The sequence below is a fragment of the Moschus berezovskii genome, chromosome 1 (genome assembly GCF_049115385.1).
Source record: "Moschus berezovskii isolate FMDL1 chromosome 1, NW_MosBer_1.0, whole genome shotgun sequence".
Classification (NCBI taxonomy): domain Eukaryota; kingdom Metazoa; phylum Chordata; class Mammalia; order Artiodactyla; family Moschidae; genus Moschus; species Moschus berezovskii.
This window is the reverse complement of record NC_142460.1, coordinates 120960166-120984609: the sequence shown is the minus strand read 5'-3', so window position 1 is coordinate 120984609 and position 24444 is coordinate 120960166. Positions and strand designations below refer to the sequence as shown.

The 24444-nt window shown below is 37.3% G+C and overlaps 1 long non-coding RNA gene across 2 annotated transcripts; it reads left to right on the top strand.

The window, feature by feature from the left end:
• Window positions 1–654: 654 nt before the first annotated feature.
• LOC129545747 (uncharacterized) lies at window positions 655–24400 on the top strand. Of its 2 annotated transcripts, XR_008683750.2 has the most exons (4): window positions 655–918; window positions 23586–23744; window positions 23910–24019; window positions 24132–24400. It is a non-coding gene; the product is annotated as an uncharacterized LOC129545747 (long non-coding RNA). The 2 variants fall into 2 exon arrangements; XR_008683749.2 differs by having other exon boundaries at window positions 23910–24400.
• The last annotated feature ends 44 nt before the right edge of the window (window positions 24401–24444 follow it).

Sequence of the window (24444 nt, the reverse complement as noted above, 5' to 3'; positions counted from 1 at the left end):
CTAGGTTCCCATCTACTCATGGACAGTATAACATGACACAAATGTACCAGAATGATTTTATTTCTTAGCTTTATCTTATTTGTGCTATAATGCATAGGCAGTATTTGAATTGACTTTCCCTAAAAAGAAACTGTTTTATATTATTTTATATTTTTTATATATGATGGCTAATAATAGCCATACTATTATTGGTATGGCTATTATTATTATTACATAATACCCTACTGATATTCCCAAAATCCCAATAAGGGAACAAGCTGGGAACTGCATTATTTTACCATCAGAATGGCCAGAACTATTTCAAACTTCAGCCTTTTGATGACCTCATAGATGAATAACAATGTGGTTGGTTTTACTAAAAACACCAGAAGAAACTGGCTTTTTCCTATTCAACCCCATTGCTGTAGGTACCTCATAAAAAAATTTAAAAATTATTTTGTTAGCCTTGATATTCAAATGTCAGAGACACTAAATTTACTACACAAACTAAATGTGATGACTCTGGTTGAAAAAAGTTTTCCTGTTAATATTATAAGATCTGTTTTTCAAAAGAGGCATCTGGACAGTTCATTTGAATGGCCACAAGAGAGCAGTAAGAAATTAAAGCTTACGAAGATGACTCATGGTCACACTTTCTGTGTATGTGCTCTGCTATTAGGAAGAATCGAAAGACAGACCTGTTTCTATTTGTTCTTAAGCTTAGAAATACAGCTTAGAATTTCTTAATTTTTAAAAACCCTTTAGGAAAGACAATATAAATAGCATTTGCTGAAATTTACTGAAAAGAACCTTGAGCTAGGGCTTTTCTGAACCTCAAGTTCAAGTGTGGAAATAGAAGACAATAATCACTCTGGGCAAAGGGACCTCTTGAGCAGTCATCCAGCCCATCCCTTCGGATTATTCAAGCCTGACAGAAAGGTACGTAACTCATTTACAAAGTCCCTCAGAAGGAGATCCCACCATCTTGTTCTAGAACATGGCCATCCCTTTAAAACGTTAGCTATGAGGAACTGTATTTTTATGTGTAATTCTGTTTCTTCATGTTGTAATTTAGCTACTATTTAAAATAATATCTAGGGAGATGGTGGATGTTTGCACAAGGCCTTTCCCTTTTTCTGTATGTGCCCTGTCCTTTTCTGCACATAAAAACTTTGCCACTTTTTACTTGGAATTTTGAATACTGTGAATACACAAAATAAATTTAAAAATTAAGAATTTGCAAAATGACCAACAATAGCCCCAATATACAAGATGCTGTTAAGAATCAGTCTCAGAAAAAGATTAAGAGCCAGTAGAAGAATAGACAAAGGACAGGAATGGGCAATTCACAAAAAGCAGACTCTCAGCTAGTCAGTAAACAATGATTCATGCTCAACAGTAAACAAAGGAATGTAAATTAAAAGGGGGTACCTTTTTATTATTAGATAAGCATAGGTTTAAAAGAATTGTAATGTCCAGTGTTAGCAAGAGAGAACAACCACTAATAAACACTGGGGCATTTGTTGGAACAACGTTCCTGAGGGTAGTTTGGAAATATATATCAAAAACTAAAAAAAAAAATTGAATTTTCTCTAACCTAGCAATTCGGCTGAAAGGAATAGAGTCTTTAGAAACATTCAAGCAAATACAAGCATAGGGTGTAAGAGTAAAAAGAATTGGGAAAATAAAAACTTACATTGTCTCAGAAGGAGAATTTATTAAATAATTTTTTTATTAAATAAACTAAGGTATAGCCACACAAAGAGACTATTATGCAAATCATTAAAAATACTGCAAATACATATTTATTTATATTGAAAACCATTGTCATATTTTAAATTAAAATAAGATTGAAAACAGCAGGGTATGATTTCACATAAGAATTGTGAATGACTACATAGAAGAATGTCTGGATGATATACACCAAATAACAATTATCTGTGGGTAATGGGCTCAGATTTCTGTCTTTTTTCTATAGACATTCTTATAGAGTCTGCATTTGTGTTTGTTTTTAATCAGTTATATGTTACTCATAAAATTTGTAAACACACTATCTTCCTTACCCCTTTCACCCACGAACATGTCAGTGACCTGACATGCAACCTATTTCATTTTTTTCTGGATGTTCTAAACGATCATGTTCTCATTGATTTTGAAACTCATACTCAACCTACAGTTAAGATAATGGAATATCTTTTGAAAGGGATTTTACTGAATTTGGCTTCTATGTAGCTGAAGATCTCTGATAAAAGGATAACTTTCCACTTACTGCAGATTTGGAAAGGAAGACTAGGTTTCCTACCATAAACTACTGGCAATTCTTCATTTTCCTCCCAGTTCAAATTATCTTTTGATTTCTAAAATTATCAACTACTGACTATCTGCTATGAACCTAGTACTAGATTAGACCTCATGACAAGCTGCAAGATAAGTATTAGCCTCAATTTAAAATGGCACACAGGCTCGAAGAGGCTCAGTATATCGCCTGAGTCTGAATGGTGTAGTGGAAGAAGGAGGATCACCCCTACACACTTTAGGAACGACAACTTTGCATTTTTTTTTTCTAACATGAAGGAGGCCTTTTTTCCTAATTGCTCACTTTTTCTTCGACACATTTCCTCAACCATTTGAAGCTCATTTTCCTTCTACCCCTGCCCTGAACTCTTCCAGATTAAAAAAAAAAAAGAAACACAAGAAAGTCTGAGATGCCTTTCAAAGTTTTATAATTTTCTCCCTGCCTTTGCTTGCAGAAATTGAGAGTTGGGCTGTGAGGGTGGGTACAAGGCAAAGCCCAGTGAGCCTGTTCAGAGTTCCCCTCCTCAACTTACCACCAATGGTCTGAATCACCCTGAGATAACTGCCCACTTGTTGTACATTATGGTTTCCGGTTACAGAATCAGAACAGGTTTTGTTGTCACCCTCGTTGGTCAGTTACAACTCCACCCCTCTTAAAAATGTATTTTATCCTTCTTAGAAAAATCTAAAGAATGGATCATGGTGATGTAAAATCAGAAAAGAAAGTAAGTGCCTCTGTTTTATCCATCACACCTGAAAATGTCTCTAGCTGCCAATCAAACTGTGTCAATAGCCAGTGCTTTTAAATACCCTCCACTCTGTGGTTCATGGGATGACTTAGCAGGACATTGAAGTTTGGGCTACACAATGCAGACAGCTTTGCCATCAATGATGAGTAAATGCACTAGTCATTTCCAGTCTCCCTTCTGGCTACCTTTGAAAAGGAATTACTTCACCATGCCCTGACCATTGCCTTCTTGGGTAAAGAGGTTTTTGGAACTTCAGAGGATCTGCTGATTCTTACCAGTCTCTCCCTACCCCTTTCTTTCCTATTCCCTGAACACTGTTCTCTTTCCACACCCAAGCTTTTTCTTTATGCATGCTTTTAAACAATATGCTAAAAACAAGAAAATAAGTTTGAACCTTAAAACGAATCTGAAGGGAACCAAACAGAGCAAAGACATTCAAACAGTGAATGGGCAGCAAGGAAGAGACATGGGAGATGAAGGGAAGGGCTGTGGGTGGGGTCGGGGATTAGAAACATGGGTACTTCCTTTCCTATCAGCTCACCAAGTTAGGGTGAGTCACCTAACATTAATCTTTTCTGGAAAAGGGGATGTAAGGCTACTTCCTTAAAGAAATTCTATGTGAACAGATACAGTAATATAGCAATACAAAACCTCTTTGAAAAATGTTCCCATAAAAACTCCAACTAGTCTTTTTACCTCTCAGCTTGCTTAGCCTTTACATGTTGGAGATCATGACAAGGTACTTCACTGACATTAAAACAAGGGGCATGTTATCACTCAGTTTTTTGAAACTTGGCTTTTTTAGTAGAGTTAATATGTTATACAGCAAGTATGAGGTTGCTCAACTTAATTAAAATAAAATATCAGATTCCAATTGCACTAACATTCATGAAGTACCTAGCCTGTGTTGAATTCTCTCTCTAGGTACTAATAGAAACTAAATGAATGTAGGGCTCTGGCAAGAATTAAGGTAACTGTAGAATCTAGGGAATGAAAATTAATGGGCCCTCACGTAGCTGTAGTAGATTAAGACCAGTCCTGGGCTTTTTTCTGGCTAGTGGGCTTAACTATTAATAAATTCAATGATTTGGCCATTCAACCATCCACCCAACAAAAAAAAACATCCAGTGACTATTCCAGACCAGGCAATGACCCACCAAAAATAAGATCAGTTCAGTTCAGTCGCTCAGTCGTGTCCGACTCTCCATGACCCCATGAATCACAGCACGCCAGGCCTCCCTGTCCATCACCAACTCCCGGAGTTCACTCAAACTCATGTCCATAGAGTTGGTGATGCCATCCAGCCATCTCATTCTCTGTCGTCCCCTTCTCCTCCCACCCCCAACCTTTCCCAGTGTCAGAGTCTTTTCCAGTGAGTCAACTCGTCGCATGAGGTGGCCAAAGTATTGCAGTTTCCCCCTTTTCAGGAAGCACATATTACTGTATAGGGAGACAAAAAAATAAACATATAAGCCAATGAAATAATTAGAAAATACTAGAGAATAATGAGTATCCTGAAAGAAACAAGGTAGTTAAAGGAGAAACCCTAGGAGGATTCTATTTTTTTTAGTTAATTTTTTTTAATTGGAGGATAATTGTATTACCATGTTGTGTTGGTTTCTACTGTACAACAGTCAATGAATATATATATGTATATCCCCACCCTCCCTCCCCCCGACACCCCACCCCCACAGCCCACCCCTCTAGGTCCCCACAGGATGCCAACCTGGGCTCCCTGTGGCATACAGCAGCTTCCCACTTGCTATCCATTTTACACATGGCAGTTTGTATATACGTCAATGCTAGTCTCTCAGTTCTTCCCATCCCCTCCTTCCCTTGTTGTGCTCACAAGCCCATTCTCTACATCTGCCTTTGTATTCTTGCCTTGAAAATAGGTTCATTAGTACCATTTTTCTAGATTTCATACATATGCATTAATTTATGGTATTTTTTATTCCTTTTCTGACTCACTTTATTCTGTAGAACAGGCTCTAGGTTCATCCATGTCATTAAAACGGACTCACACTCGTTCTTTTTAACAGTTGAGTAATATTCCATTGTGGACTTCCCAGGTGACTCAGATGGTAAAGAATCTTGCTTACAGTGCGGGAGACCTGGGTTCGATCCCTGGGTCAGGAAGATCCTCTGGAGAAGGAAATGGCAACCCACTCCAGTACTCTCGCCTGGAAAATCCCATGGAGAGAGGAGTGTGGTAGGCTACAGTCCACGGGGTCACAAAGAGTCGGACGTGACTGAGCAACTTCACTTTACTTTAATATTCCATTGTATAAATGTACCACAGCTTCTTTATCCATTCATCTTTCAATAGACATCTAGATTGCTTCCATATTCTAGCTATTGTAAATAGTGCTGCAATGAACATTATGTTATATGTGTCTCTTTGAATTATGGTTTTTGTCAGGGTATATACTCAAAAATGGGATTGCTAGTTTAATTTTTAGTTTTTAAAGGACTCTCCAAACTGTTCTCCATAGTAGATATTCTTTAGATAAGGTGGCTCTGAGAAGAGTTGCTTGAGTTGGTGACATGATGAGTCAGTTGAGAGCCAAAGGATGGCTGAGAAATCAGTACTGTGATGAGGCAGAAAAAGAATATTTCCGAAAGAAGGAACAACCAGTTGAAAGTCTTCAAGATAGAACCAGGAATAAAGTCATTGTGAATAAAATACAGTGCACAAAGAGAAAGTGGTAGTAACTGAAGTCAGGAAAATGATACAGCCTAGATTATGGCAACTTTCTGACTTCACAAAAAGGAGTTTGGATGTTGATCAGCATGTAGCAAAAAGTCATTGGAGGATTTTAACAGGAGAAAGAAAAGATCTTACCTGTATTCATTTTTTAAAGAAAATTCAGACTCCTCTGTGAGGAATGGGTTATAGGAGAGTACGAATGAAAAGAAGGAGACAAGTTAGGAAGCTTTATCAGTGAGCTTTCAGGTTTATACAGGCATATAAAGAAACTTACATTGATTTATATAAGAAGCTGTATAATTCATCCTTATAATAAAAAGATGGTGCTATGGACCAGATTCACCATGTAATATTAGGGAGGACTAGGGCTTTTTATGGTGCACCTAGAAGACTTTGACAGTGTTCCTTTGAAATATAATAATAATAGTCTCACCAAATGAACTTGGTGGTGACAGAATTAAGGCAGATGAAACCAGAGCTCTGTACTAGAAAATGAGTTTCTCTTTGTGTTTGATTCATTTTGATTTTCTCTCATACTTAAAAGAGCATTTTTACCAGAACTGATAATATGGATAATACTCACTCTGTGTTCACCTCCCAAAAGATGACCCCTTGGATTTCCAATCTCCCCAACCATTGCAAGCTAAGAAGAGGAAGGTAGGGTCAATAAGCTGCTGGTGTTAACATGGAAAATGAGAAGTAGAGCTCCTAGCGGAGCATAGGTACTATGTCTGGACTTCAATAAGGCTGTAATCAGAACCACATTGCTTTGTAACAGGAAATCTGGGCTTCTAAGAACTGCAAAGTGGAGATTTACCAACTGACCTAATCATGCAAAGAAAACGTCAAACTGCAATAACAGATTTTTGTACTCCTGTCTGCTTAAAGAGCAGAGGTTGGGGCCCCTGCCCAGCACAGATCATGAGGCACACAATTATCCAGGCTCCATGTTTCAGTACAGAGTTTTGCTTAAATGTGCCAGATATTGTTAAAAACACAAAGAACCCTGTTCATAAACACCAGGCTTTCTACCGATCCAAAAGCACATGTTTATTTGTGTGGTCAGTGGCCTGCATATTTTAAGAATCATGTAAATAATAAAGTCAAACTACTTTAGCTGGTAAGAGTGAAATTGATGGCCCAATAATCAGACACATTTGTGGGTTGTTGTATCTGTACATACACTATTGATGAGAAATAGTGGCCATAGACTTGTGCGAGACTTTATAAAAAATACACTTCAAAATTTACATCTTCCCTAGTTGGAAAGAATGGCTTTTCTTTTTTTTTACTTTAGAACACAAGTGGAAAACAGATATAATAATTTTTAAAACTTATAATGACTATTCATTAGCTACGCCTTAAGGAAAAAGAAATACAACAGTTTAAGGCAAATCAGACCTGGAATGGAAAGCTATCTAACCATTAAATATAATCAAAATATTTGAATTATTTTTTTCCTTACCTTAGGAAAGAAAAGTAAGTCTATTTCTGAGACCAAGACAATCGATCGTTGCCCCATTTGAATCCTAACTAGAAAAAAAACAAAGTCAAGAAAGTCTTCAATATCACAGAATAAAGTGGCCAATCCTAATTAGCTTTAGAATATTTAAATGCTTCCTTGAAATTCTTTCACATTTGCTTTAGACAAATAGATGTTCTTTTTGAAACCTAAGTTTTGATGGAGTAACCATTTTTATTGTATGCCACCCTACCCTCACCTCACTCTTCTGTCTATAGACACCTGTAGCCTCAAAACATGCTCACTGCAGAAATGAGTCCAAGCTAAGGTCATCACCAGTTGACAACTGTTTTTTTTTTTTTTGAAGTGCAAATAGAAAAATTAGCATTTATTTTAAAAATTTATATATGTAGTTTTACATTGTCTATTTTTACATATTTCTTTTTCTCAGACCAAGGCAGAGATTAAGTTGAAGTTATCATATAAATAACTCAAAATCATTTTCTGATTTTTGGCAAAGCATGGCTGGTCATTTGTGATCTTTGCAGCTTTATCTGGATGGTGGAATCTTTGCAAAACCAGGAGTTGACATCTCCATTTTGATCACAGCATTCTTTCTCTCTGAGCCTGCCTGAGGCTTTACCACAGAGGGCACTGAGTAGCGGCTACAGAGACATGAAAGCTAGTTAAGGGGACGAAACCTCCTTGCTCTTCCTGAGCTCTGTGCAAATGGAAGTGAGTTTTCTCATAGAGTAAACATATGAGATCCAGCATCTCTAGAGCCCATTCATGTCACACTTTCTTAATAAACTGCCAAAGAGAGAGCTGAGGGAAAATCGCTAGGACTTCAGACAATCCGGACCTGGTGTTTTTTTTAAAAAAAGGAGAGAGATGTAAAGGTAGTGCATTTGTGTCACACTCATTTTATCCAAATAGGATCACGGATACAGTCAATAACAAGATGGTCAAGATGGAAAAGCAAAGCACTCAATGAAATCAGGATCAAATTCCATATCCCCCAGCTCACCACGTTCCAACTGCCAAGCCACATGGTATATGATGGTTTTAAAGTGAACTACAACTTACATGGGGCAGTGGGGGTTGGCGTTTAAAATTGTACTGTTATGGGACAGCTGATTGAGGGAAATCACAGAGCAGATCAGATATTCAGCTTTTGACTTGAATGCACTGCACAGAGGTTCCTTTTGGGTATCAGAACTAATAACAAGAAAAAGCAGGAAACAATACCTTTAGTAATTAAAAGGAAAAGAAAGAAAACTGCAGCTTTAGGTGTGCATTTAAAGAGTTGCTTCTGACTCAAATTCTGCATGATCATAGATCCAGAACAAAATTAAGCCCATGTTTGATTGTTAACTAATGATGTGAGTTAAGAAATCTAAACCTTGCTTAGAGATAACTAGTATTTATAAAGATTTCATTTTGCATTCTATAATATAAATTATTTTAGTCTGTTCAGTATCCTTAAAAACACTCAAAATATACTGTTTAAAGCCTCAGGCTTAACAAGGTTAAACATAAACTCTGGTAGGAAGAAAAATTGACTTACAAATTTGGAAATTTTCACTGAGTTATATGAAATGAGAAGCTAGTTATTTCCTGCATACTAAAGGTGAACAATATGCTTTTTCCCAAATAATTACAGGGTCAACATTACCATTACTCAAGGAAAATATTTAGGATAAGTTACTTAAAAATGTTAATATAAAAGTTAATTTTCAGAATATATGGTTATGATATTACTGAGTTATTTCCTAAATAATGAATAATACAGTTCATTAATCTATTTGAGACATCAGGGTAATTTAGATTCATCTAATATCCAAATCCCATAAATATATTTAGTAAGTATTATCTTTATGTCAGCCCAGGGAGTTACAACAATAGTTCTTGCCATGAAAAGGGAACTGGAGTAAAAATCAATTTAAATGAATTGAGGAGGAATGGTCCCATTTAAATAATTATCAGTTACCACTTTTCCAAATGAGATTTTGAAGAATATCCTATTTTACTTGAATATTTATTCTCAAACAATTTGGATTACTTTCCTTTCTCTGTTACTGCATTCACATTTCTAACCTAGAGATTAGGAAAAATAAATAATTTGCTTCTATGTCATTATTCAGTTTTAGAATGATAAATGACCTACCTGGATAATGAGTGATTATTCATTTGTCAAGCATCTCCAGTGAACTTTATCCTAAATCTATGTAAGTAGTGAGGGGCATTTGTGAAATAAACAAAGGGAAATAGCAGAAAACAATAACTTGTCTTAATCTTGCACTATTTTATGAATGAGGGACTCTCCGGCTTAAGACTCACAGTTTGGACTTACTTTTAAAAGTATTGAATCATGTTTTCATGTAGATTCTACAAGTAGAACGGTGTTTCTTACTACTGAGTCATACTGTCTGCAAGAACTAGAAAGGATTCTTTATATTTGCTGTTTGTGTGTTTTAAGACTTCTAAATTTTCTTTCCCAAACCAATGAAAGCATACAAACGTTGCATTGTAAATGCACACAATGGTGTGAGCTAACCTGAAATAATATGACTGTTGTTGACTGTAATTCTTTAAAAAAAAAATTTCCCCCAACGGCTGCTCCCGACTCCAGTTTTGAAACATTATTTCCATGCATATCCATGAATTATTTAGAATTTCTTACTTTGCAACTCTCTTTTTCTGCTGTTTAACTCTGGTTTTAAACCATTGTCCTTAGAAAGATGAAGAATTTGTAAGACTGAGTTCCACACAAGTAAAACGGTTCTCCATAGGTGCTTTTACTTTCCAAATTGACTTTGTTGTTTAAAAAAATGAACACATCGTTCCTTAGAGTTTTACTATAAACCAATGTAAAATGAGAGTTTATGTAGGTACAGAAACTACAAACATAATGGAAAACAATAAAGAATAATTTTGCATTATGACAGTTGTATCTGGAAACAGAAAAGTCTCTAGCGTTTATCAAATTATGAGTCATCAATGATGATTGAGCTCTCAAAAGCTGTCCTACCCATATTTTTCAAGTTTAAAACATTTTATTCTAGTATTTTTTTTTTAAAACAACTAGTTCAGAGAAGTATTCTTTTTGATATATGGCGGTCAATTTCATCAGCAAAGAAAAAGGATTAAACACTTGCTATCTAAAGGAAAAATTAAAAAATGAATCAACTAACTGTCAGATTATTGCAATGAAGGTGATCACATACAGGGTACCTTGCCATACAAAGACCAGCCATCCTTGTGTTTGGAGGAATTGCAATGTCATATGGGTGGAACAGCACTAAGAAGTCTGTAATGGAATCTGTCTTCAAACCTAGCTTTGTTTGTTTTCTCCTTTTACTCTTGCCTTTTCCCTTCTTCCCTCTCTTTTCCTTATGTTCCATTGAAGTTTTGGCGTCTCACTGCTCACCTCAAACAGAACATCTAGGACCAAGTAGGCTTTTCTGTTTGATCTGAATTTTCATCCAGATCATTTGCATCCTATAGACACAACACCATTTTTCAAAATAAGATCTGGCATCTGAAGTTGAATTCCGCAGTTCAACTGCAGATGCCAAAAATGCAAGGTGCTATGATGGCGTTTTATAGTGTCTAATGGAAAAACTCGTAAGTGGAATTCTTTCTCCTTCAACTTTCTTACATTAAAAGGATCAATTTTTTAAAATAAACTCAGGTTTATGGAAGAATCATCAAACGCAAATGTTTGGTTCCTTAGGGCAAAGCGTCTCAGTTAAGACACATTTTTATAATTTGCTTCTATTCCAAACGTTTGATCATTTTACTATAAGGGAGTGAAAACTTTCTCTTCTGGTGCTTCTTGTATTCCCCAATAAATGTTGTTTATAAAAATGGTAAACAAATCTGATTGAATACATAAAATGGCCATTTAAGAATATAGCCTAAAATAATCATTTTCAAAAGAATTTTAAGGTAGCAATATTGCAGATTTTTAGTAGAAAACAGGTTTTGGAAGTTTGTCTTGATAGTCAAACTATGAAAAAATATTCTAGTAATATCTTTAAAATTTTAATATTCCAGTAATACTTTAATAATATACCATATTTAATAATTCCTGACAAATTAATACAACATAATACTATTAAATATGTCAGGAATTATTAAAATAATATATGTAGATTTCATTTTTAAATTACTGATAAATTTTAATTTGCATTGCACTTTAAAGTCAACAGATTTTAAGGAATTCCATGTCACTTTAAAAATGAGTGTGGATATAAATATGAATTTTTTAAAGCATACAGACTACTCCAGTGGTTTTGAAAATCATCTTAATATAGTTTTTACTTTACTGTTCTGTGTTGTCAATAGTATTAATTTAAATTGAAACTTGTTAAAGTAAAAAATTAACATTGTTACATATTTTAGTAAGTTACCAATTCAAAAATATTTATTTGTAAAAGAAATGTTTATTCATTAGCTCCTTCTATTACAAAATAAAATAATATAATATTCTTAGAGAAATAATATTGAGAAAAAACCTTTTTTTCTCAATAATGTAGATTTGTGTTCCCTCATTCCATGGTGTAAGTACAAACAGGAAACAAGAAATATATTTTTCTAAACTAGTTTAAAATCTTTTTTCGAGAACTGGAGCATACTGTGTATGTATGTTTCTCAGCTGTTTGTTTGTTTTTTAGACAGGATATAGCAGTAACTTCCTACAATTTTAACCCTTTTGAAAAACACACTTATTCAAAAAGTCATAATGGCAAAAGATAAAAACAAGAATCACTGACACATTTATAGCAGGAAATTTGAAAACTTAAGTTTTGTGTTTTCTTTGCAAGGAAATTTTTATTTTTTTTCCCAAATGCCTTTGCAAATAACGTAGAGCTCATGATAAACAAGATGTGTCTTGCAAAAAAGATCACATGTTAAGTAGTTAACCCAAGGTGCAACATTCCCCACTTTTTTCTAAATTATTAGGAAACCCTTTCCAGTGTCAAGGAATAGCTTATTTATTTACATTTATACAATGTTTAAGAAATGATAATACACTTTTAGTCAAGAAATTACTTAAGTGAAATTATATGACTAACACTGCGTGCTTTTGTTTTTAAAAGGGAAAATAGAGTTAAGTACATTGTTGGGATGTATTTATAGCACATTTTTATTGTTAGGTTATGCTTTCAGAGCTTTAGGAACATTTGAGAACAATAATCAGTGGTGTGTAATGGTATTGTTAGTGGAGTCCTTTCTATTGAATTTTCAAGATGTTGTAAAATGAGATTATGTGAGTAGCACCTCTGGACACTTTTTCCCATCATTGTGTTGGTATCAATCGCTGACTTCCACCATTTCTCCGGGTATTAAATAGAGACACTGTTTCCCACTGCCTTGATTGGAGGGTTTATAATACATGACAGAACTGATAACCCTACTGAGATTAAGCATTGTAACCTTATGAAAGCTAAATGAAACCTTCAGCTACAGAGAGTGTCTCCAAGACAGATCTGAGAAGGTATAAGAAATTTTACTTTCATCACTTATTCTAACAAAACACTTCTCCACATAAGCATATCTGACCCAGAAAGATAGTGAGAAACCCTGCCTTCTTTAGCTGCAGCCACAGACTGGCAGCCCTACTACTGCTGAGACAACCTTTGTCGGATGCAGACACTATAATACCTCGTTGCAGAAAGTGTGGCAGATTTGCATGTCCCTTAGTGCACACGGACAGATTGCCAGTGCACAGCAGATCAGTTTGCAACTGGGAGGGCTCGGCATGGCTGGAAATTGAAGTAGGTATGAAAAATTGTGTCTATTCCTGGCTTTGCCCCTGGAGTCATCTGTAACTATGGAAAAAGCCTTCTCACAAAATCTGCCTGTTTCCCCCCCTACACACACACACATACAAAGAAAATGAAATTTAACAATCGGTCATTGACACTCCTCCGTAAGGATCTGTGGAGTCAGATATTAACCTATCACCTAATCTGATACAGTGAGGGTCGGATACCAGTTTGTGAGGCCTGGCTGTAGAGACCAATATAGCTACATCCAGTCACTGGAACTGTAAACAGTTTTGTTACGTTTATCATTCTCATTGGTTATGGGCAATCCTCCATGACCGAAGTACAGAAATTGCATACCCTTTACTCACCTGTCACCAGACTTTTAAAAAAAGCAGCTATCTCAAGAAAGCTTTGGAGAGTACCTTGTTAGCAGAGAACTGCTACCTAGAACTGAAATGTTTATAAATCTTTCCACCTCTCATTTGCTGTCCTTACTTAGGTTGATCCCTCGTTCATATCCACCCAATCCACCCAGTGTTACCATTGACTTAGAAGCTTAGTCCCCACCCAACTTCCATGAAGTGTTTTCTGGATTCTGGCTCAGAACTCCCCTTTTCTCTCTCAATCTATATGTTTTACAATTCATATCAAAAGGGAACTATCAACTGACCCATTGGAAAGAATATAAGCTGAGGCTTGAGTGGCTGGTGACAATTTAATGTTGTAGAAAGCTTTTTCAGGTGATCAGTTGACAGTGCCTTAATCCAAAGGAATTGTTTTTATCAGTATTTTTCCTAGATGTTTATTTATGTTTTAAAAAGTCTCAAATACAGACATTTTCTGAAAGGAGATTTTAGTTAACTGCAAAGTTACAGTGGATTGTGATAGTCTAATGCTACTCTGAGCTTGTCAAATAAATGATACTCAAAGCGTTTCATTTAATTCTGGGCTCCTTATTCTAAAATGATTGACAAATCATAAGGTATTCAGATAAGCATGACAGAATAGTTTCAGTTCAGTTCAGTTGCTCAGTCATGTCTGACTCTTTGCAACCCCATGGACTGCAGCATGCCAGGCCTCCCTGTCCATCACCAAATCCCGGAGTTTACTCAAGCTCATGTCCATTGAGTCAGTGATGCCATCCAAACATCTCATCCTCTGTCATCCCCTTCACCTCCCACCTTCAATCTTTCCCAGCATCAGGATCTTTTCAAATGAGTCAGCTCTTCAAAAGCATCAATTCTTCAGTGCTCAGTTTCTTTATAGTCCAACTCTCACATCCATACATGACCACTGGAAAAACCATAGCCTTGACTAAACAGTCGTTTGTTGACAAAGTAATGTCTCTGCTATTTAACATGCTGTCTAGGTTGGTCATAACTTTTCTTCCAAGGAGCAAGTGTCTTTTCATTGCTCACTCACCATCTGCAGTGATTTTGGAGCCCCAAAAGTAAAATCTGACACTGTTTCCACTGTTTCTCCATCTATTTGCCATGAAGTGATGGGACCGGATGCCATGATCTTAGTTTTCTGAATGTTGAGTTTTAAGCCAGCTTTTTCACTCTCCTCTTTCACTTTCATCAAGAGGCTCTTTAGTTCTTCTTCACTTTCTACCATAAGGGTGGTGTCATCTGCCTATCTGAGGTTATTGATATTTCTCCCAACAATCTTGATTCCAGCTTGTGCTTCTTCCAGCCCAGCGTTTCTCATGATGTACTCTGCATATTAGTTAAATAAGCAGTATAATAGGAGAGAGGTCTGAAAATTAAATCATGTTAAGAACAATGAAAGTAACTATGGATGTTTTATGTCTAGAAATCTTTCAGATGAGGCATCCTCATGATCATCAATGGACAGTGGTATAGCCAGAGGAATTAGACTTATTCAGCATGCTTCCCAAGAACTCCATGTTACAGGAAGAAAGATGCAGCTCTATGTATAGAAGAAAACTGTATCCAATGGATCTGTTAAAAATGAGAATCTTCTTTATGAAAATATCTGAGACAAGTATCAAATGACTGCAATTAACAAAATCTTGTTCTCAGTAGCTAAGTCGTGTTTGACTTTTCAACCTTGTGGACTGTAACCCACAAGGCTCCTCTGTCCATGGGATTTTTCAGGCAAGAATGTCAGAGTGGATTTGCCATTTCCTCCTCCAGGGCATCTTCCTGACCCAGAGATCAAGCCTGCATTTCCTGTGTCTCTTGCATTGGCAGGCAGATTATTTACTACTGAACCACTTGGGAAACTCCTAACAAAATATTACTCTAGAATAATTTTTAAACAGATTATTGAGAGGAAAAAAATAAAAAAGAATAAGGAGACCCTTACAGAATGCAACTGCAGGCAGTGCAGTCAAGCTTCCTAGAAGTCTCCTCTCCCTGTCTGTTTCTCTTGGGAAATAGACTCACACAGACTCATCTTTCTCTTTTTCTCTTAAATCTGCTACATTCTTCTCTCTGCAGAATGAATTGATCCTCAGAAATTCCTGGTTTCTGTGCCTCCACAGTTTCAACTTGCATGTGGCTCTAATTTGCCATAGCAACAACTCTATTATCATCGCCCTATTTCCTTAGCGTTCTAGAACCCAACAGCTTCTTTCTTCCATTTCTAGGTTTTATGGTTCAAATTCTTCCAACAGGGTTTTGTTGGTTCCTTTTGAGTCCAGTTTCCCATACTATGATATAGTGCTGGGACAAGGAGCAGATTCTTTCACAAGAGTATGAGGGAGAGACAGTCACTGGAACTGTTCTCGTCATCTAGAACATGATAGTGAGTTCTCTCCTTCTGGAAGGGGAACAGAGACTAAACAATCATCCTTGGCATTAAAATCACCTTGAAAGTACAAGTGTTAGTTGCTCAGTCTTGTCCGACTCTTTGGGACCTCATGGACTGTACAGTAAACTGCCAGGCTTCTCTGTCAATGGGATTTCCCAGGCAAGAATACTGGAGTGGGTTGCCATTGCCTTCTCCAGGGTATCTGCCTGACCCAAGGATCAAACTTGGGTCTCCTGCACTGCAGGCAGGTTCTTTACCTTGGTCCACTATTAACATCACCTTAGTCAAAGTCACCATTGTCTCTCATTTGAAATATTTCAAACGTCCAATTTGCATTCCAAGATGATTCTAAACACCTTTCCACATTGAGGCTAGAGCAACATTTCCAACCAGTTATAACCATGTCATCATGTTTAAAATAAGACTTATCAGACTCTAAATTCAAAATCAAATATCCTTTAAGAATCCACACAGTCTGGATCTTGCCAACCTCTCTGGCCTCATCATATACTTTGCTCCTTGCTTTCAGTGCTTGGACCATACATTTCACTTCCAAAAATTAAAATTTACCAAGTTTCTTATCACCTCAATACTTTTAAACTTGCAACATCCTGTACCAGGAACACTTGTTTCTATCTTTAGGTTAGCTAACTTCAACTAAGCCTTTACATCTCAAATTAAGTATCATGTCTTCAGAGAGGTCACCCCCCGGGAATGTTTGCTCCCATAGCACACAGTTATCATTCTTGTAAATTTCAACCCAGTTGAATTCTTTAGTTCAATGTGTGTCTTTCCCACCAGAGTATAAAATCGATGGGTACACCTCCTAATGTCCAATGAGGTCCATGCTTTACATAAAATATAATTCAATAAATGTGGAGAAAATGAATCATTAGAGAGATCTAGGTCTAATACCAGGTATTCTGAAGATGTGAAATTATTATTTCCTTACATTTCCAGAGATGATGAAAAGTTGACACTTCTGAAAAACCTGTAAACATAATTAGAAAAAGCAAGACACTTTGTGAAAACTTATGAAATCAAAAGTATACTTTAAAAGATGTTGTTATTTCTCCATGCAGAAGGAAAGCAATAACAATGTTATGTGGGTTATTGTTTGGTGTAAATAAACAATGCAATAAAGATATTTCAGACAAGCAGGAAAAATACCAGATTTTAATTCTTTCAAGAAATTCTTATTTCAAGTACCTAACATATGCTAGGAACTATTCCAGATATTTTAGAAGCAGGGTGAAAAAAATAGAAAGTAATCCATGCCCTTCCGTTCCTTTCCGTTCAGTCACTCAGTCGTGTCCGACTCTTTGCGACCCTGTGGACTGTAGCCTACCAGGCTTCTCCATCCATGGGATTCTCCAGGCAAGAATACTGGAGTGGGTTACCATTTCCTTCTCCAAATCCATGCCCTTAGGGAGTTTATATTTTAGTAGAATAGCATTGTTAATAAGATACACAAAAATAGAAAAAAATAAAATAATGAGGTGTTCACCCAGACTTGGTCGATATTTTAAAACTTAAATATTTCTGAAGTTGACCTATAAAACATTAGTGTTTTCTCTCCTATCCATTAATCTAGGGAATCCTCTAGATGTTGCATAGAGATATAAGAGAAAGATTTTAAATAAATATTGAAACACAGGAAGATGTAACTTCTTTGGTAGATTTGCCAATTCGGAGATTTATGTCTAAATAAATTATGTAAATATTATTTGAACTTGGATAACTTAAATATTTCAAAGTAACAAAAGGCTAAGATTCTTACGCATCACACACTAAAAATTCTATCCAAAAGATTTACAAAGGATAAGTTAATTTTAGTGACCCTGCCCTTCCTTGCTTCCTCTAACACCCAGCAAGATAGCAGAGAGCTTACGGAGAGAACAAGATTCCTAACAGTCCCCGGATCAGATTGGTCATAGGGATACGTGAGAATCAAGATGCCAAGAGTAGAAAAGAAACCTTGCGAAAAAAATTGATATGGTATCTCTTTTAATCCCTTTTGTTTTAATTCCAAGGGATTCTATGTTGGTGCAAGGCAAACAATAGACTCTGTAAGAGCAAAGTTCACAGCACAATAGAGGCTCCAAAATGGATGTCAATGCAAAAGGAAATTGGGCCACTTAGAAAACAGAATGTTGCCTTTCATCTTAAAAATCCAAGCCAAATTTAACTCAGAGAAGACAATTCTGAACTTAATAGAGGTCTGTGGCTTCTGTCATTGGTTCACTCAGAACTCACATATATGTCCAACAGAGATCATCAATGCAATATCTGATAACACTAAGAAGTCATTCATTCATTTGATAAATATGTATTCATGCCTACTGTATATTAAGTACAATTTTAGGCGCTAAAGATAAAGAATGAAATTAAACAAACTCTGTCCTTACACAGAGTACAATCTAGAAGATAAACATATAGAAAATAAAAATAGATATATGTCTAATATAATGTCAGATAGTGATTGTGCTATAAAAGGAAATGTAACAATATAAGGTGATAGAGAATACTTGGAAGTGGTCTTTAAGATAAGATGGACACATATGACTTGTCTGTTAAGGTGACATTTATGCTACAGAGAAGTGAACCAGGAGAAGCAGATCCAAAGAGGATTGTAGAGAGGGAGCTGGGCCAGATAAAGGGCACTATGGACCATAATAGGATATAGTGGTGGCTTGGAGAAGAGTAATAGGAGGTGGTAAAAATAGTCGGATTCAGGAGAAAGAGAGAGAGAGGAGATATTATCTACCTACTCAGGCTTACAAATAGATCACCAGTAAACACTGAAGATTCCATCAAAGATGATGAAGAGAGCACCAGTGATACTGAACTTGTAGGACTGGCGCAGTTGTTAAAGTGCTCTCTGGTAGTGACCATGAAACTGTGCTTCCTGATAACAAGATGGGTAATAGGAGCCAAAATAATAATAGAAGCAAGGTAGGAACAGTTATTATAGTAAGTACCAATGCTAGTGAGGCAGGTAAGAGAGCATCTAATATTTATTGAAATACTTGCTTTAGACCTTTTGAAAGTGAAGGGGGAAGCTCAGGTCTGGAAACTGGGCAAAGCATGGATCCTGGAGGATAATAATGGACTATTAAAATCTCAACCAAGTACCAGCCCCTCTTGCAGCTGCTGTACTTGGTATGGTAATTTTGTTAGAGCAGATTAATAAAGACTCAGGTGACTGAATATGATCACTGGGTTAAGGGCATTCTTTTCTAATTATAGCAGAATGGAAGATCAGGAACAGTTAACAATCACTTGAGACAGACAATGGTGTATATGTCTTATCTTGTCCTTGGGATTCTTTCACTCATTGTACAGGAGACAGGGATCAAGACCATCCCCATGAAAAAGAAATGCAAAAAAGCAAAATGGCTCTCTGGGGAGGCCTTACAAATAGCTGTGAAAAGAAGAGAAGTGAAAAGCAAAGGAGAAAAGGAAAGATGTAAGCATCTGAATGCAGAGTTCCAAAGAATAGCAAGGAGAGATAAGAAAGCCTTCCTCAGCGAACAATGCAAAGAAATAGAGGAAAAGAACAGAATAGGAAAGACTAGAGATCTCTTCAAGAAAATTCCAAGTCCAGCGATCGCACTCCTGGGCATACACACCGAGGAAACCAGAATTGAAAGAGACACATGTACTCCAATGTTCATTGCAGCACTGTTTATAATAGCCAGGACATGGAAGCAACCTAGATGTCCATCTGCAGATGAATGGATAAGAAAGCTTTGGTACATATACACAATGGAGTATTTCTCAGCCATCAAAAAGAATGCATTTGAATCAGTTTTAATGAGGTGGATGAAATTGGAGCCAATTATACAGAGTGAAGTAAGCCAGAAAGAAGAACATCAATACCATATATTAACGCATATATATGGAATTTAGAAAAATGGTAATCTGAACCCTGTATAAGAGACTGCAAAAGAGACATAGGCATTTAGAACAGTCTTTGGGACTCTGTGGGAGAGGGTGAAGGTGGAATGATTGGAGAGAATGGAATTGTAGCATGTATATTATCATAAGTGACCAGTCCAGGTTCGACGCATAAATTTTCCTCTGTTCATTTCTTTGCATTTGTGCTTTTTTAATAAAATTCTTTTTTAGAAATAAAAAAAATAAAAAAAATTAAAAAAAAATAAATAAATAAAAATAAAAGCACTTTATGCATGGTTAAAAAAAAAAAACAAAGAGGTGCTAAAAAGTTGGTATTTATATTTCTGTGAATTAGTATTACTATTTATAACATTACAAACATCTATGTGAGAAAAATTGCTTGTATAACCATGTTTTGATATTTGGCAGGTTACTTAAATTATGGCTTTCATGGAAATTAGTACATGCATATTAAAAACAAACATTAATTTCAAAAAAAAAAAGAAAAGAAAATTAGATATACCAAGGGAACATTTCATGCAAAGATGGGCTCAATAAAGTACAGAAATGGTATGGACCTAACAGAAGCAGAAAATATTAAGAAGAGGTGGCAAGAATACACAGAAGGACTGTACAAAAAAGATCTTCACGACCAAGATAATCACGATGGTGTGATCACTCACCTAGAGCCAGACGTCCTAGAATGTGAAGTCAAGCGGGCCTTAGAAAGCATCACTACGAACAAAGCTAGTGGAGGTGATGGAATTCCATTTGAGCTATTTCAAATCCTGAAAGATGATGCTGTGAAAGTGCTGCACTCAATATGCCAGCAAATTTGGAAAACTCAGCAGTGGCCACAGGACTGGAAAAGGTCAGATTTCATTCCAATGCCAAAGAAAGTCAGTGCCAAAGAATGTTCAAACTCCCTGTCAAAGGATCATCCAAAAACCCACACCACATAGATATTCTGCCGAAAATCAGGTTAGTCCAATATCTTGATGATGTCATGTTAATTAGACAGAATGATCCAGAAGTTGTAAGTATATTGGAGATCTTGGTGAGACACATGCTTTCCAGGTTAGAAATAAACCCAAAGAAGATTCAGAGATGAGCCAGTGACTGAAGATCGTTGATATGCAGTGGTCTTGGACATGTCAGTGCTTCCCATCAGGTAGATTCTTGGATGGATTAACTCAAACTTTATGCAGGCCAAAAATGAATGACAGCTACACTACTGCTTAGTCATGGGTAGTACTGAAAAAAATCAGTGATAGGAATTTTCCTAAAAAGAAGAGCTTTTGGCTTTAAATTCAGTTATTTTGTTCCCCAGGTCACCCACTTTGGATTAAATTATTAGTTCAGTTTAGAATGTATCAGTTCAGTTCAGTCGCTCAGTCGTGTCCGACTCTTTGCGACCCCATGAATCACAGCACGCCAGGCCTCCCTGTCCATCACCAACTCCCGGAGTTCACTCAAACTCATGTAATCAGTTCAGTTCAGTTCAGTTGCTCAGTCGTGTCCGACTCTCCACGACCCCATGAATCACAGCACGCCAGGCCTCCCTGTCCATCACCAACTCCCTGAGTTCACTCAAACTCATGTCCTCAGAGTCGGTGATGCCATCCAGCCATCTCATTCTCTGTCGTCCCCTTCTCCTCCCGCCCCCAACCTTTCCCAGCATCAGAGTCTTTTCCAGTGAGTCAACTTGTCGCATGAGGTGGCCAAAGTATTGCAGTTTCAGCTTTAGCATCAGTCCTTCTAATGAACACCCAGGATCGATCTCCCTTAGAATGGACTGGTTGGATCTCCTTGCGGTACAAGGGACTCTCAAGAGTCTTCTCCAACACCACAGTTCAAAAGCATCAATTCTTCAGCGATCAGCTTTCTTCACAGTCCAACTCTCATATCCATACATGACCACGGGAAAAACCATAGCCTTGACTAGACGGACCTTGGTTGGCAAAGTAATGTCTCTGCTTTTTAATATATTATCAAGGTTGGTCATAACTTTCCTTCCAAGGAGAAAGCGTCTTTTAATTTCATGGCTGCAATCAGCATCTGCAGTGATTCTGGAGCCCAAAAAAATAAAGTCTGACACTGTTTCCACTGTTTCCCCATCTATTTCCCATGAAGTGATGGGACCAGATGCCATGATCTTTGTTTTCTGAATGTTGAGCTTCAAGCCAACCTTTTCACTCTCCTCTTTCACTTTCATCAAGAGGCTTTTGAGTTCCTCTTCACTTTCTGCCATAAGGGTAGTATTATCTGCATATCTGAGATTATTGATATTTCTCCCAGCAATCTTGATTCCAGCTTGTGCTTCTTCCAGCCAAGCGTTCCTCATGATGTACTCTGCATATAAGTTAAATAAGCAAGGTGACAATATACAGCCTTGACTCATGTATACTGCCTTGTAATTAATTGGACTGGTTATTCTGAATCCTGATAGAAAAAAGATTGGCAGGTGAGGGGTAGCAAAGTTTAGGAAAAAGGAATGTGTGTGTGCTCAGTTGCTCAGCCATTGTGACCCCATGCACTGTAACCCACCAGGCTTCTCTGTCCATAGGATTATCCTGGCAAGAATACTGGAGTGGATTGCCATTTCCTTCTCTAGGGGATCTTCCATATGGATGGTTTAATGTGAGTGGTCATGAAATATGAAGATCTTTGTATCACATAATGTCTCTCACATGACAGCAGTTGCCAGAGAAGAAGCCTTAAATAACAAAATAGAAAAAAATGACTCAATAGTTGACATCACCCTTCCTGTCATTGGAAGCCCCCATTCTTGCACAATACATGCAGGAATAGAATAGCCACATGGGAAGAATGGAAATTCTGCACTGGACCTAAAGCACAAGCTAGCTCTCCTTCACTGAAGCTGATCTAGCTACCACCACTGCCAAATGCCTGAAACAGTCATCACTGAAGAATAACACTGAGTTCGCTATACGGTACTTCTTCAAGGAGAAACAATTTTGGAGAAGCTGATGATAATATTGGACCACTTCTACCTATATTCGACATGTATTCTTAGTATAAATTTGCCTTTTTTTGCTTGAGGGCTTCAGCTAGCACCATTAGCAGAGGGTGTGCAGACTTTCACTACTAACACAGGAATACTAACAATACAACACTGCATAAGACTAAGGAATCCTCTACAGCAAAGGAAGTCTGGTGCTGGGCACAAGACCATTGAATCCATTGGGTGTATCTCATGTTGCACCACTTAACCGGCCTGACAGAATAATGGAAGAGTAGAGTGAAGGGGCCAATCCACAGAGTACCTGAGTCCAGGACCCAAGAAATAGAAATGAGTGGTGCCACTGCCATAATTCCCATTGATTTGAGGAATTTGTACTTCCCATACTTGCCTGTTTAGAGATGCTGATTCCCAGAAGGAAATGCTTTCAGTGGGGAACATTATATTAAACTGTAATCCATGGCTGCTTTCTAGTCACTTTGTTAAGAAACCTGTAGCAAGGAAAGAGATGACTATGCTAGGAGGGATGATTAGCCTTGATTATCAAGGAAGGGAGATTTGCCATTACACAAGGGAGGCAAGGAAGAGTGTTTGGTACTCATGTGATTTACCTCAGTGGTTTTTTTTTTTATTGGAGGCTAATTATTTTACAATATTATATTGGTTGGTTTTGCCATACATTCACGTGAATCCGCCCAGGGTGTACATGAGTTCCCCTTTCTGAACCCTCCTCCCACCTCCCTCCTCTCCTTATCCTCCCTCTGGGTCATCCCCGCACGCCAGCACCGAGCATCCTGTATCATGCATTGACCCTGAACTGGCGATTCGTTTCACATATGATAATATATATGTTTCAATGCCGTTCTCCCAAATCATCCCACCCTCACCCTCTCCCACAGAGTCCCAAAGACTGTTCTATACATCTGTGTCTCTTTTGCTGTCTCGCATACAGGGTTATCATTTCCATCTTTCTAAATTCCATATATATGCGTTAGTACTTCCTCACCAATATTGACGGTAAATGGAGAAGCGAAGCAGCACTGACTGAGAAAGGCATGGTGACCCTGAGATCAGACCTCTGAGAGATGAGAGTCTGGGTTATCCCCAGAAGGTAAGTCACCTCGACCAGCGTATGAACTAAACTAGGGAAATTTAAAATCTGTGATAGAGATGGGAGACAATGAATATCTGTTGCAGCCTCAATAGCAGCTACAGCAGTAGCAGCTATGGTTAACTGCTATCTTGTTAGCTGTCTTGCTAACATTTTTCTTTTAAGTTTCTCCAGGTAAATATGTCCATCAGAATCATGAAGGAGCTTTTCCTAGAAAGTGGATCTGAGCTATGCCAAGAGTGGAGCTAAGCCATCCTATCTCTATGGATGCTGGGGTATGCTATGCATATTTTCCTGCTTCAGTATTAATCATTCAGTCTGTCAGCTACTGGAAATTGCCCTCAGATGAAAGGAATCACCTTATCCAAGACCGTGTTCCCTTCCCAGGATCAGCCCTCCTCCAATGACTGGTTGATGCTCAATACAAAGGGCCAGCACCTTGACACAATTAGGGATAACTCTAAAGGCCATCTCAGCTTCAAAGAATTCCACAAAGTGGGTTGAGACCTTCATTGTAACTGCATCATAGTGCCACCTCTCTCTCCCCTCTCCAGTCGTACCTCCTTCACTACCAAAGGTATTGTTTCCAAGAACACTCCCTAAAAAATTTCCTGCAAACAAATCTCCGGTTCAAAGTCTTTCTTAAAGATCCCAATCTACACCACAGGATGAGGTATTGCTTATTATTCCGTTCCGTTCC